Source organism: Meriones unguiculatus, chromosome 8 (genome assembly GCF_030254825.1).
Source record: "Meriones unguiculatus strain TT.TT164.6M chromosome 8, Bangor_MerUng_6.1, whole genome shotgun sequence".
NCBI lineage: Eukaryota > Metazoa > Chordata > Mammalia > Rodentia > Muridae > Meriones > Meriones unguiculatus.
The window spans coordinates 83,860,073-83,874,973 of record NC_083356.1 but is presented as its reverse complement, the minus strand read 5'-3'; the positions used below and the strand labels follow the sequence as shown (position 1 = coordinate 83,874,973).

General features: G+C 37.4%; 1 non-coding gene across 1 annotated transcript; it reads left to right on the top strand.

Moving 5' to 3' along the window:
* The first annotated feature begins 3,588 nt into the window (after positions 1 to 3,588).
* LOC132656119 (small nucleolar RNA SNORA48) lies at positions 3,589 to 3,729 on the top strand. Its single transcript, XR_009594058.1, has one exon. It is a non-coding gene; the product is annotated as a small nucleolar RNA SNORA48 (small nucleolar RNA).
* Positions 3,730 to 14,901: the final 11,172 nt, after the last annotated feature.

Genomic DNA, 14,901 nt, shown 5'->3' with positions numbered 1-14,901 from the left:
TCATCAGGACTGCCTGCATCCTCTTCCTCTGTCTGCCGCTCTGATCCTGAGTGACGTAAACCAGACCCAGAAAGATACATATGATATGTACTCACTTATAAGTGGATATTAGCCATGCAGTATAGGATAACCATACTACAATCCCCAGACCTAAAGAAGCTAAGTAACAAAGAGGACCCTAGAGCAGATACTTAATTCTCCTTCAGATAGAATAGAATATATACTGAAAGCATTTGAAGAGAGGAAACAGTACTGGAGCCTACCAAAGATGTCCTCTGAAAGACTCCACCCAGCAAGGGATCAAAGCAGAGGATGAGGCTCACAGCCAAATTTTGGGTAGAGTACAGGGAGTCTTGTAAAAATTTTCTTTAGGACATATTAACCTGTACTACATAGATCCTCCACTATTGTTGAATACATCTTGGATTTTAAAGAAAACTTGCTAAATATTGGTATCAAAAAGTATAATAAAAATAACACCATCCTTTTTATTTCTAAATAAGATTATAAAATTGTTATGATTATACATAAATTAATGTGTTTATACAATGTATATCTATTTATGACATTTAAGAAATATTCATTGCATATTGAATAATGATTAGGTATACACTATTGTATAATATGGGACACAAATATATAGTATAAAATAAATAACTATGTATCCATTTCATTTTATACTTCTCTATATCTGTTCTTTCTTCTGCCAAGGAAAGGCTTGGACATCCATTGTTCTTTTTAATTGTGTATTGGACAAAGTCATTAATTTTATTTTGTAAAAAGTATTGGATTTTTTACAACTAAAAAATAAAAAAAGGAGATCAATTGTCTCACTCTGGTCACTTGAAGTGTAAAACACAAAAAACAAAAAACAACTGTAGCATTCGTAATGGCCAATCACTTCTTCAGCTTTGACTGAAGAACATTACAATTTAACACATAATTTTAGTTATATTCATTCTACAAATCCGTGAAAATATCCAGAGCGATAACCTGACCGTTGAGGAAGAATGAGAGTTGTGTGGTTTTATTTTGTTGCTTGTTTATTTTATGACACATTCTCATCTAGGGTGGTGGAGATCTCTACCAGCATCTTGTTACTATGGAAGGAGACATTTACAACCTCATCAGCATCAAGAAAACCACTTGAGCTCACTCGGGTTGCTGGAACACTACTCAGTATCTGGAACTCAGCTTGTTCCCACACTATTAATATTCAGAATCAGTATTTAATATATGAATGCCATGGATTAAGTACACATAATGGTCTTGTTTTATTTTTCAGTCAAGTTTAAGCTAAATTAATGAGGTAAATCTCACAGCACTTCTACATTAGTAATAAGTTAGTACTGACCTCTTTCTTCCCTTTTCCCTTCATTCCTTTCTGTTTTTTTGTTTGTTTTTATTTTTCTTCTTTCTCTTATTTTTTGGAGTAATGAGAATTAAATATTAGACCTCGTGAATGCAAGGCACACACTCTTACATTGAGCTCATACCCAGTCCTTTATATTGATGTTAATTTTTCCTCTTAAGTATAACACATATGATAACAAAAGAAAATTAATATGGCACAGGTTATAAAATAAACCAGATGCCACCTTTTGGGTTAGCAGATGCATGGACTACTTATAGACAGCAGAGTGAGTGAAAGGTGTCTTCTTAGGTCTTAAGATAAATGACAACAACAATCTATCCTTTGCCTTTATGACATCAGTTGCTCCATGAACATGGCTCAAATGTGAATAACATGAGCTGTTGAGATTCTGTGTGGATAATTTGTCTTTACAGTGACTTAAGCTAAACATAGTTTCAAGGAAGAAATGTAATTTTCTACATTAAACCCCTAATATTGTTTATTTGTTTGTGCTGAATAGTTTAATATTCTATTTAATTATCTGGAGTATCTTTATGTAGAATTTTTTTGTGAATATAAATGGCATCTTTTGAAATATCTGCATTGATTTTTTTTAAATGAATTGGCTTTAAGTTGATGATATGTGATAAAAACACATCTGTAAGTCTTTGGACACAAATTATTTTAATCCCTGTGGGGTAATCAAAGAACCACATTTTGGACCTAATACTAAGTTAGACTGTATATTACCAAGAATTGATGAATGGTTCAGATTGTGCAATGGGCTTCTGATTTACTATAAAATTTATGGAACACCAAAATATTTATGGTCACAATGCAATCAATATGGTGATCCATCCTGAAAATAAAGTTTGGACTTTGACTTTCTTTACCTACCCAATTTTCATATGTTGAAAAGTTTTGTATATAGTTATATTTTCAATAAAATACTATATAATACAAGTATATAATAGTAATATATCAAGATATTATAATTACAGTTTATGAATCAAACACTTGTTTATTGCATACCAAAATGAGTTCTGGGCATATTGCAATAAATAAACTAGGCAAAACTTTGATTTTGTTGGAGCAGACATTTTATTTAAGAAAACTAAACATGAAGATAAACAAAAATATATGAATAAAAAGATAATATATTTGTGAATCTCTTTAAAATCTATCAGATAATCTTTTCAAACAAAGCAGGAAGTTATTGTTAACTGATTTTCAAATTGTTTGGGGATTATTAAGAAGAATTAAAGCAACTCGAGGCATCAGCGGGGTGGAACTGCTGTGGCTTGACATCAGAGTGACTCCTCCAGTGTGAATAACTATAAAATTCCACTAAAAAAATTGAGCTAGAGAAATAAATATGAAAAATTCAGCAGTTAATGTTATTTCTTTAGAGGGGTAGATGAAGAGATAACATTGCCATATGGGAACAAAATCTCTGCAAAGGGACACTCACCAGCAGAACAGAAGGATTTTAGCTCTGCATCCTGCTTGCCATGTCTGGGGAAAACATCATTTAAAAACTGACATAGCTTTTCTACTTTGTAGATCATTTTAAAATGAGAAAATAGATATTTGGTGCCTTTATCTAAGATACCACTGTGCTATATGTCTTATGTTCATCCATAATATGAAATTGCTTATTTAGACAGCAACAGATCAATCCTAGAGGAAAGAAGATACAACAGGAGTAAAACATTTCACCACAGTACCATCCCCCTGCTTGTCCATATTGCACATGCTGAAGGACACCTACTTCTTTTCACATCCCACACATTGACAACTTGCCTTCTCTCCCCTCCTGCCCTACACCATATGGCTCTCCTGATTGCAGATCTGTTCAATACATTCCTACTCATCTTCTGAAGTGAAAAATGGCTTCTTTTGGTCAGGCTTCACTCAGCACATCTTGGTGAGCAGGCTCTGAGAATTAATGTAGACATGAAGATATTAAGAAGGGAAATGCAGCAGGGGAGCAATGTTTAGAACTTGTCCTAAGACAAGCTTTTAGTTTCAATCTAAGGCAAATTTAAAGACGAACATATACTTTGTGTATCTCTCTACTAACAAGACTTTTGTGGTGATGGTTGTAGATTTGAGGAACAGACCAAAACGTATCAACAGAAGTACAATCAATTGACTTGTTTTTGGTTTTGTTGTGTTTTACAAAACACAATTCAACAACAACAAAATACTCTTTAAAAAATTCTGCTGCCTCCCCTCCCTGGCAATGGGTAAAGAGGCACCTTGTTGGCAGTGTTTTCATATAAGTCAGGGGAAGAGCAGATGGCCATTCTTTGTTCAACCTAGCTTGATGTCTGGCTTGGTGGCCAAAGATGTTTCATGACTAGGGCACACAAAAATGGTGCTGAAAACTATTAAATAATGTTGCCACATATACACATAACTTACACAAAATTTTAAAAAGTCAGTTAGTTTAATACAAAATGATAAAACGGTAAAACTTCTAAAAAGAAACTAAAAAAAAATCTGCATAGCTTTGCATTTTGCAATGAGCATTTGTATATGATACCCAAACCACTATTTTTATAAAATAGTAAATTACACTTTATCAGAGCTTGAAATAATTTAAAATATGAAATTTATTCTTAATAATAGTATACAAATATTGCCACAAGTGACAAAGTAACAAAGAGGTTTATCTAAGACACATGAAGAACAGAAATCCAATTTTAAGCAATGAATAAAAGATTTATATAAACCACACTAAATAAAATGTTGAGATAGTAACAAATAGATACCAAGACTGTATTTAATGTTAGCAAAATACTCATTATGAGGCAATGAGATGCCAAAACTGAATATATGATATGTGAGTCCATAAAAACGCAATGCTAGCTGGACACACCAAATGTTAATGTGACAAAATAAGAAACGCCATTCTCTGTAGCGGGGCATTAAGGATGGTTTTCAACACAATTAAAGCAGTATGACAACTCATGGATTCTTTCTTAAAAAGGTATCTTAAATAATATTAAAATATTTCTGACATTCCTATTATGACATAAATTTCAGTTTTGTTCCCCTCCAATGCTACATTTTCTAACTGACGCAAAATATTTTATGCCTGCAAAAATTGGACTACAGTCCACATAATCTCGTGAATTTCTTTGGTGAGAATTTTTGGTTTGGCTTTTCTAACACTATGTAGCTTGTCTTTCAGCCTCTGAATCACAGCATAATGTTTCCTCTACATCTTGGGTCATTTATAATATATGAAATGAACTGATTGTAGCCAGGAGAAAATTGTATAAAATTTTCCCCTGTATTTGAAGTTCAAAAATTAAATTAAATTCTTTGTTTCTCATTTCTCAAGTGTTCCCTACAAGTCAACTCTTTCAAAGCAAAAATTGATGGGCAGGAAATGAGCCATGGAAAATATAGGTGTTTACTAATAAAGCAGGTATCATGTTACTAAGTAACACAGCTTTATTCAGTTGCTGGTTGAAATCACTAGGATATTGATCTGTAGAATCTATATCAAATTGTTTCTTTTTAGTCTACACACCTTCTCCTGAATATGCTATGGATGTTTCAAAGAACCTTTGTGCATCTTATAAGTTCATTTCTGCCTTGCTTACTTTAGTATATTATGTTCTGTTTCATTTCACAGAAATGTATGATTCAGCATCCTTAAGTCCCTGGTCAATAACTGCAGATTTACAAAGGCATCCTGGGTCCCTACTCAAGTCAGTTCTTCTTCTGTCTCCTAATTTTTTCCCTAACCATATTAGATTTGGGGGGGGGAAGCATATGAATGCATTGATACCAGACCTACGAACTTTTGGTTGTAAATTTCTATATCAATCCATGTTGATCCCTAACATGTTACTCCTAAGTCATTTTTATCTGATCCAGGCTTTAACAATCTTAAAAATAACTCTGAGTTCAGACAGAAACTAGATCCTTAAGGTCAGTCACAGTGGACTTATAACGAAAAGAACAAAACTTGTGTAAAGGTTAACAAACTGTAAAAATTAGAGAGGGTTAAAATTTTCCACTCAATTTCCTTTTACTTAGAAAATTTTTAATGCAATCTTGTTATGAAAATGGAGATCATGAAATGTTTGAAGATTTTTTCCTCCTTGTGTTTTAAGTCACCTATAAAATGAACAATTTAATTTATATGAAAATATTCTCAAGGATGCTACTATATTTTTAAATTATCATGAGAAAATTATGCATGCCAACTAGAAATATAGAACATTGAATACTGTTATTATGTGAATATATATATAAGAAAGTATATTCTGGCCTGGAAAAGATAGAGACTTAAAGTGAGAAGAAATCATGGAGGCATGTTCATTTCTAAAAGAGTTTTCGTTTTCAGATTGTTGAATCAATGTATCTGCTTTTTTTATTGCAGTAGACAGAGCATCTAACAAAAATTTAAATGTTAATGAAGTTAATGAGTTTTCATCCACTGACTATTGAGATAGCATAAATTTTCTGAGGTGTTCTTCTATTTAGTAAATAGAATAACACAGTATAGTTTATTTACAAAGTTATATTTTATTCTGTACATATTTATTATTACTAATTTGTGAACTCTGTACAAGCATACAACATACATAGAATATTTTACTTGTCATTCCTGCTTGGATATAACTTGTTTAGGTCCATGCCCTACCACACTGTATTCTTTCCAATTCCTCTCCTACCCTCCATTCTACTTTTTCCTTCTATCTTCATGTATGTCTTTCAGCCATTTTGAATTAATACATATAACTGTCATGTCATGCCTGACTCCCTTTGCATCTTATAGTCTTCCATCATTCTCTTCAAGATTATCCCTGAACATTGGGAGAGGGAATGTAATATAGCTGTCTTTTAGAACTGAGCAATCTATAATCTTATTATCTGCACATTGATCATTTTGGATGGCATTTATAATCTTATTGCTTACCCTTATACTCTGTTTAGAGTCACAATATTGTGTAGAACATAAAAATTTATTGGTATCACGGATTACTAAAAATCATCACCTAGGCCCGCTACACATATGTACCCAATGGGCAGCTCTGTTTTCGTGTGGGTTTCCTAGTAAGGGGATCAGGGGCCAACTCTGACATGGACTCTGCTGCCTGCTTTTTGAACACTTCTCCCTGGCAGAGCTGCCTTGTGAGGCCACAGTGGAAGAGGATGTTCTCAGGCCTGATGTAACTTGATGTGCTGGGATGGGTAGGTGAAAGGGCCTCCTCTTTTCTGAGGGGTAAAGGAGATGAGGTAGGGGGAAGAGACAGAGAGATGGTGGGCCCTAGAGAGAGGACTGAGTGATCAACAACTGGAATGTAAAGTGAATAAATATATTAATTAATTAAAAAAAATAATATCACCAACTCAAGCCTAGAAACTTGAACCTGTGTTTCTATGACCTTTAGTGGAGTATTCACTATTTATATCTTATCTAAAATCCTAACTTTGGGTCAAAGGTTTTGTGTAGGAGAGAAGACTGGTGGTGTCCTTCTCCCACCACAGGACGTCCTACCTGGATAATGGAGGTGGCCACTTCAGTCTCCATCTGCCCTGGTGCTAGGAGTCTCAGCTAGAGCTACCCCCATATCTTCCAAGGAGCTTACCCTGATGCAGATCTCTGGTTCATCCCAGAGATGCCTTCCCCTCCAACCCGCATCAGTTTCACTTCTATCTCCTAGCCCTCTCACCTTCCTTTCCCATTCTCCCCACACTTGATCCCCACCCTCTTTCCTTTCCCACTCCCTCTCCCAACTAGTTCCCAATCCTTCCCCTTCCAATGTCTAATTTGATTTCCCAATCTGCGTGAGATTCAGGCACCCTCCATTGGACCCTTCTTGTTGTTTAACTTCTTTGGGTCTCTGGATTGTAGTATGGTTATCCTGTACTAAATGGCTAAAAACTACTTGTAAGGGAGTACATACCATGTGAGTCTTTCTGGGTATGGGTTACTTCACTCAGGATAATCTTTTCTAGTTCAATCCATTTGTCTGCAAATTTCATGATTTCCTTGTTTTTAATAATTCCATTGTATAAAAGTATCATGTTTTCTTTATCCATTCTTCAGTTGAGGAACATCTGGGTTATTTACAAATAAAGCTGGTATGAAAATAGTTGAGCTAATGTCTTTGTGGAGCATCTTTTGGGTATATGCTCAGGAGCGGGAAAGCTGAGTCTTGAGGTAGAACTATTCCCAATTTTCTGAGAAAGCACAAGGTTGATTTCCAAAGTGGTGGTTGTACTTCGTTATTGCTGTTCTGAAGTCCTAGGTTAAACCTGGTGTTTCAAGCAGTACAGGTGAGTGGTATGCAACAGAACCTCACCCCTGACAGCATGTAACTCACTCATGTCCAAGCATAGCTAAAATAATGAGAAATAACCTGCTTGTGCATCAGGTTCCAGCAGCCTACTTCTGGGTTTGCTTTGATAAGATAAATAAAAACCATCAAAGACAGATACTTATTCAACAGAGGATGAAACAAATTTGGTAAACTAAACATAAGGATGTGTATGTCGTATAGGGGCCATTTAGCAAAGAATCTAGGTCGTCTATCCCTACACTAAGTTTTTACAAACGTCTGACCAACCAGAAAGTCTGTCCAATAACATAATGGCTATTCAATAAAATGTTACTGTGCCAAATTGTTTCAATGAGATGAGGAAGGTGCCTTCTGATTCCCCATGTGTGAAAGGTGACCTCATTTACTCTTAATAGGGCATTAGGTGATATTTGATTGATGTGTTTTCTAGACTCTACTAGTTTCAGTGACAGTCATTGGTGACAGCAGTTGGTGTTGGCTACAAGGTTTAAACAGATGTAAGTAGTAGATACTTACATTGTATTAAAAAATATTGTGCAACTGACATAGAGTTGATAGGGACAAGGCTAAAAACACAAATTCTGTTTTTATGCAGTGACGTTTTGTATTGTTTGGAAGAAAGGCATTTCATGAAATTACAGTTGCAAACATTGCACAATAGAACAAAAATCCCTGAGACCAATTGTATTTACTCTCTAAGAGACTGAATATAAGTATTATACCCTTAAAAATGTTCTTACTTATAAGCAGATATTGTTCATACAATAAAGGATAAACATACTAAAATCTACAGACCTAAAGAAGGTAAACAACAAAGAGGACTCTATGGAGGATGCTTAAATCTCATTCAGAAGGGCAAGCAGGATAGACTGCAGAAGCAACAGAAGAGAGGGAACAGGACTGGAACCTACCATGGATGTCTTCTGAAAGACTCTACCCTGCAGGGGATTGAACCTAAAACAGAGACTCACAGCCAAACCTTGGGCAGAGCATAGGGGTCTTATAGAAAAAGTGAGGGAATAGAAGGACTTGGAGGGAACAGAAGTTTCACAATGAGACCAACAAAGCCAAAAAATCTGGGCCCAGGGAGACTTGAATAGATTGATGCATCAACCAAGGACCATTCATGGAGAGGATCTAGACCCACTGCTCTGATGTAGCCGATTGGTAGCTCAGTCTTCATGAGAGTTCCCAAGTAAGGGGAGCAGGAACTGTCTCTGTCATGAACTTGGTTGCCTCTTTGATCACTTCCCCTGGGTGATGAAGCCTTTGTCATGCCACAAAGGAAGAGGATTCAGGCAGTCCTGATGAGACCTGAAAGGCTAAGATTAGATAATAGGGGAGGAAGACTCCTTCTTTTCAGTGGACTAGGGAAGGTGGATAGAGTGAGAAGAGGGAGGTAGGGTGGGATGGGGAGGAGATGAGGGAGAGGGCTACAATCAGGATACAAATTGAATAAAGTATGAAACATAATAATATAAAAAAATTTAAAAAGGAAAAACATTTGCTCATGGTAGCTATTGAATGAGCATGTCATACAACTGAAATGCTGAACAGTTATTGTAATGTACTGTACATATTCTTGTAACCCTCAAGATTAGAGTCCATGATCCTAATTTTATTATGAGGAAATTTAAACCCAATTTAACTTTTTGCCCAGTATCAGCCATTAAGAGTGATACTATAAGACCAGATGGTAAATTTTTGAATTGCAAGTTTAATTATCATTTAATTACTGAAGATACCTCACTTATAAAATTTGAAAACCGAGGTTATTTACCGGAGTTATCTTGTTTGAAGACGCAGCAGACATTGCAGCTATTCTATTGGGTTCTTCACCCGCACAGCTCAGATACTTAGACTTTTATTCAGGTTGGATGAGGAGACCTGTTTTGCGAGAAATGTGCACCAGTTCTGACAAATTAGATAACTCAGTGTGGAGTTTTATGCCAGCTTCTCTTAGAAAAAGAGTCAGCGAATGAGAGTAACATGTAGGTTTTTGCTGCTGCTTGGTTGTTTGTTTTTGCCAGAGTAGATAAAATTAAGAATTTGTGTGTCTATGCATGAATGTGTATGGGGAAGCTGCAGCTACGGACATCAAAGGAAAGCTTTCAAGAGTCAATTCTCTCTTCCAAATAAGTGTTGAAGTTCTGGGGCTTAACCTGAGAACAGCTGGCTTGTAGGCACTATGCCACCCTGCAAGTATTAATACTTAATGAAACATTCACGTCAGATAGGGCATAATTTATCCTTTGGGATAATAGACAGTCATGACTGATTGTTCAATATTTACTGCGATTGCAGTAATATGTCATTTTAAGGAAGTACAGTGAGGATATTGTGTATCCATTTTTCAATGCTGAATGTAAAAATCCTCTAGTTATTCTGGCAAATCTGTTTTACTGCTTAAAATATGTTTCAAATGTGATTAAAATTACCAGTACTCTAAGATGGAGTCGCTAGAGTAGCTCAGCACTTAACTCATGAGAAATATTTTCTCTCTTGTGTCGAGAAATGCCTATATGTCATTATGTAGTTACGTGAGCTGTGACTCCTTGTTCCCCTATTGTTTTAGAGGGCTCCTCTGCTTTTGTTAGGTAGCTTAATTACAAAGTAAATTTCCAACATTATAGTGGTCATTCATTCACATAAGCAAGTATCAAACAGTTCTCCACTAAAATAAGTTACATGAGTCAATTTATGGGATATATCTCTGACTAGTAGTTATGTAGAGATTATGAAAATTAAAAGAACTGGAGATGTTTTCTTATTTTTACTAAGATTAAAAGAGTTCTTCCAATATGAAAGTCACAAAACCTGCCCAGGTGGTAGAGAAGAAGGCTTGACAGGGCTTAGGCTGTGGTTTAAAAAAAGAAGGCTTTCCTAGGGGGTTGATCAAACAAAGAGGCAATTAAAGCTCGGTATCCAGAAAAACAAGCAAAAAACAAGGGGGTAATTTGATGAAGCTCCGTCTTTCTGTCAACCAAGCAAGGCGGTTCATAAGTATGGAAGCTGACACCAGAAACTTAGTAACCATTGTCCACCTGCAATAGGTTTTCATACTATTTCCTCTTTTTTGTTGTTTGTTTCATCTTCTCTGTGAAACTGACAATTTTAGGAACTGCTATTTCCTATTGTAGTTTCCTATTATAGATTTTTTTTTTCTGGAATCTAAGTGATTAATCAGTTTTTCAGTTAAACATAATTTTGTTACTGTTTTTGCTGGGGAAAATACACTAAAACCTAAAACTAGTTCATATTCCCTTACATTAGCTGTAGTTCAGTTTTTCTCTCTCTTTGATATTTTTGACTCCTCATCTGGAGTCATTATGCTAAAATACATAATGTACTAGTAAAGAATCTGTGTTTTTTTTCCCATTATTTATTTATTCACTTTACATCTCTATTGCAGACCCCTCACTACTCTCCTCCTAGTCACACACTCCTACCCTCTTTCCCCATTCCCTCCTCCCCTTCTCCTCAGAAAAGGGAAGCCTCCCTCTGCATTAACCTGTCCCAACACATCAAGCCACATCAGGACTAAGCACAACACCTTCCACTGAGGACAGAAAAAACATCCCAGGTAGGGGAAAGTGATCCAAAATCAGGCAATAGAGTCCATGTCAGACAGCCCTCTCTCAAATTGCTAGAGGACCTTCACGAATACCAGCCTGCCCATTAACTACATATGTGTAGGGGTCTAGGTCCAGTCCATGAATGCTCTTTGGTTGGTGGTTCACTCTCTGTGAGCCCGCATGGGCCTAGTTCAAAGACTGTTGGTCTTCTCGTGGGTTTCTCCCCAACCCGAAGTCCCTCTTTCATTCTCCCCAGTCTTCCACAAGACTCCCAGAACTCTGCCTAATGTTTGGCTGTGGGACTCGGCATCTCTTTTGACGTGCTACTGGGAGGAGCATCTCAGAGGACAGCTATGCTAGGCTGTCTGCAAGCACAGCAATGTATCATTTATAGTGTCAGGGGTTGGCTCTCTTCCATGGAGTGTGTCTCAAGTTGGGCCGGTCATTGATTGACCGTTCTCACAGTCTCTGCTCCATCTTTGTGCTTACCATATGTAGGCAGAGTAAATTTTGGGTTGGAGGTTTGGGGAATGAGTTGGTGTCCCCCTCACTCCACTGATGCCATGACTGGATATTAGAGGTGGTCTCTTAAGTCTCCATATCCCTTGGTGTTAGACATCTTAGCTAGAGTTACCCCCATGTCCTCTCAAGAGCCTACCTCAAGGTGGTATCCCAGAGATACCTCCCCCAACGTCGGTTTCACCTATCTCTCCTAGCCCTCTCACCCCCAACCCTTGCTCTCCCCTTACCTGATCACCACCCTCATTTCCCTCCCCACCCAGTCTCCCACCCAGTTCTCTATCCATCTACTTCCAATGTTTATTTTATTCCCCTTTCTGAGTGAGATTAAACCATCCTCCCTTGAGCCCTCCTTGCTACTTAGGGTCTTTGGGTCTGTGGACTGTAGGGTAGCTATCCTGCACTACATGGCTAATATCCACTTATAAGTAAGTACATACTTAATGTATTTTTTGGGTCTGGATTACTTCACTCAGGGTAATATTTTCTAGTTCCATCCATTTGCCTGCAAACTTCATGATTTTCTTATATGTTTGCTTTTTAATTTTTTTTTCACTTTATATCCTTTTTGAAATGCATCTCTCCTCTCCTCCCAGTCCCACCATCAGAAAAGGGGAACTCCCTTTACCTTGCACCCCTACTCATCAAGTTGCATCAGAACTGAGTGTGTCCTCTTCTTCTGCAGTCTGGTAAAGCAGACCTACCAGGGGAAAGTGATCAAAGGGCTGGCAAATAAGTTTGTGTCTGGTACAGGCCCTACTGAATGTTTTGCTGGATAGAGTCGTCTGGGCTGGCATTTGTGGTCTCAGGGTCTGTGAGACATCTGTCTAGATACTTCTAGCTTTTAAATTCTCTGTTGAGAAGTCTGGTGTAGTTCTAAAAGGTCTGTCTTTAGATGTTACTTGGCTCTTATCCCTTGCAGCTTTTAATATTCTTTTTTTTGTTCTGCACATTTAATGTTTTTATTGTTATGTGGCAGAAGAATTTTTTCTTTATTTTTTTCTTTTCCTTTCTCGTCCTTTTATAGACATCTGTTTCTTCAGGTTAGAGAAATTTTCTTCTATGATTTTGTTGAAGTTATTTTCTGGACCTTTGAGCTGGGAATTTTCTCCTTCATATATTCCTATTATTCTTTTTTTTTTCATTTTTTATTAGTTAACAGTTTATGCACTTTGTATCCCAACTGTAGCCCGTTCTTCCCCTCCCAATCCTACACTTTCTCCCTCTTCTTCTCTTATGCCTCTCCCCCAATCCAATGATAGGGGAGGTCCTCCTCCCCTTCCATCTGACCCTAAACTGTAAGGTTTCATTAGAACTTATTTCTTTGTCTTCCTCTGTGGACTGGTAAGGCTGCTCCCTCCTCAGGTGGAGGTGATCAAAGAGCCAGCCCATGAGTTCATGTCAGAGATGGTCTCTGGTCCTATTATTGGGGAACCCTCTTGGATATTGAGCTGCTTTGGACTACTTCTGTGCAGGGGTTCTAAGTTATCTCCATGCATGGTCCTATTATTCTTGGGTTTAATCTTTTCATGGTATCCCAAATTTTCTGGATGTTTTGTGTTAGAACATTTTTAGATTTCACATTTTGTTTGACCGCTGTATTGATTTTTTCTATCATATCTTTTATGCCTGAGATTCTCTCTTCCATCTCTTTTAGTCCATTGCTGATCTTGTGTCTGTAGTTCTTGTTCTCCTTCTTAAATTTTCTGTCTCTAGGATTGCCTTAGATTGTGTTTTCTTTATTGCTTCTATTTCCCTTTTCAGGTCTTAAACAATTTTATTCATTTCCTTCTCTGTTTGATTGTATTTTCCTATATCTCTTTGAGGGACTTATTCATTTCCTGTTAGAAGTCCTATGTTATCTTCATAAGATAAGATTTAAGGTAATGTGGGGGGGGGAGGGGCGCACTTCAGTTTTGTTAGGAAATCCAAGACTTGCTGTAATAGGACAGCTGGGTTCTCAAGGTGCCATATTTCCCTGGGTTTTGTTGAGTGTGTTTTTCACTGGCCTTTAGCCATTTGGTTGTCCCTGGTGTTGGCAGGTTTGGTGGTCCCTGATATGTCCTGATGGCTGCAGACAATGGCTGCCACTTCTGGTAGCCCTGGAGGCTGCTGCCTCTGAGACTGAAGGTAGAACTGGGGCCCAGGAACTGATTCATGGAAGGCAAGGGGCAGGCCCCAGTGTTACTGGCAGTCCCTGATGACAGCCATTTCTGGGATTGCCAGTTAGAGGTAGGGCCTGAAAAATGGCAGGTGGAGGATGGGGGTAGTCCTTGTCTCATGTTGCAGTTTTAATAGATAATATTTTACTACATTTAAATGGCTTATAACACCAAAGTCACTCACCTTAGTTAAAACTTATACATGTATCATTTGATGAAGCTGATTTAATTATTCCTTCATGACAGATGGTTTTGCAATCATCAATAGTCTAGAAATGGATGGGACTATTTTTCTCATTAAAAGTATTCAATAAATGCAATCTATATAGTAAAAGAAAAGATACCAAAGTAATTAACTAATAAAAATCGTGACTGTCTTCTCATATCCCAAAGATACTGGTCAATTTTGATTATTCTTATAAACAGAATGTTTTTATTAATATTTATTATTTATTTTTAAAATAAGTTACTTTGTATCCTGTTGTAGCCCCCTCTGTCATCTCTACCGAGTCCCTCACACCCTCCCTCTTTTTTCCCTATGTCCCTTCCCTAGTCCACTGATAGAGGAGGTCCTCCTCCCCTTCTATCAGACACTAGCCTATCAGATCTCATCAAGGCTGGCTGCATCATTTTCTTCTGTGGCCTGGCAAAGCTGCACCCCGCCAGGGGAAGGTGATCAAAGAGTCAGGCACTGAGTTCATATCAGAGACAGACCCGGCTCCTCTTACTAGGGAACAAGCTTGGAAACTTAACAGCCTATGGGCTACATCTGAGAAGGGGGTCTAGGTCCTCTCCATGCATGGTCCTTGGCTGAAGTATCAGTCTCTGCAGGCCCCCCTGGGTCCAAGGTTTTTGGCTGAATCACGAAGTTCTTACGTACTGTGAGAACAACAGGTTTGAGATTGGCTAGTAAAATTTGGGTAGAAATCCAGTGAAGGGATTCAGAAAAAGCTTTCATCAGC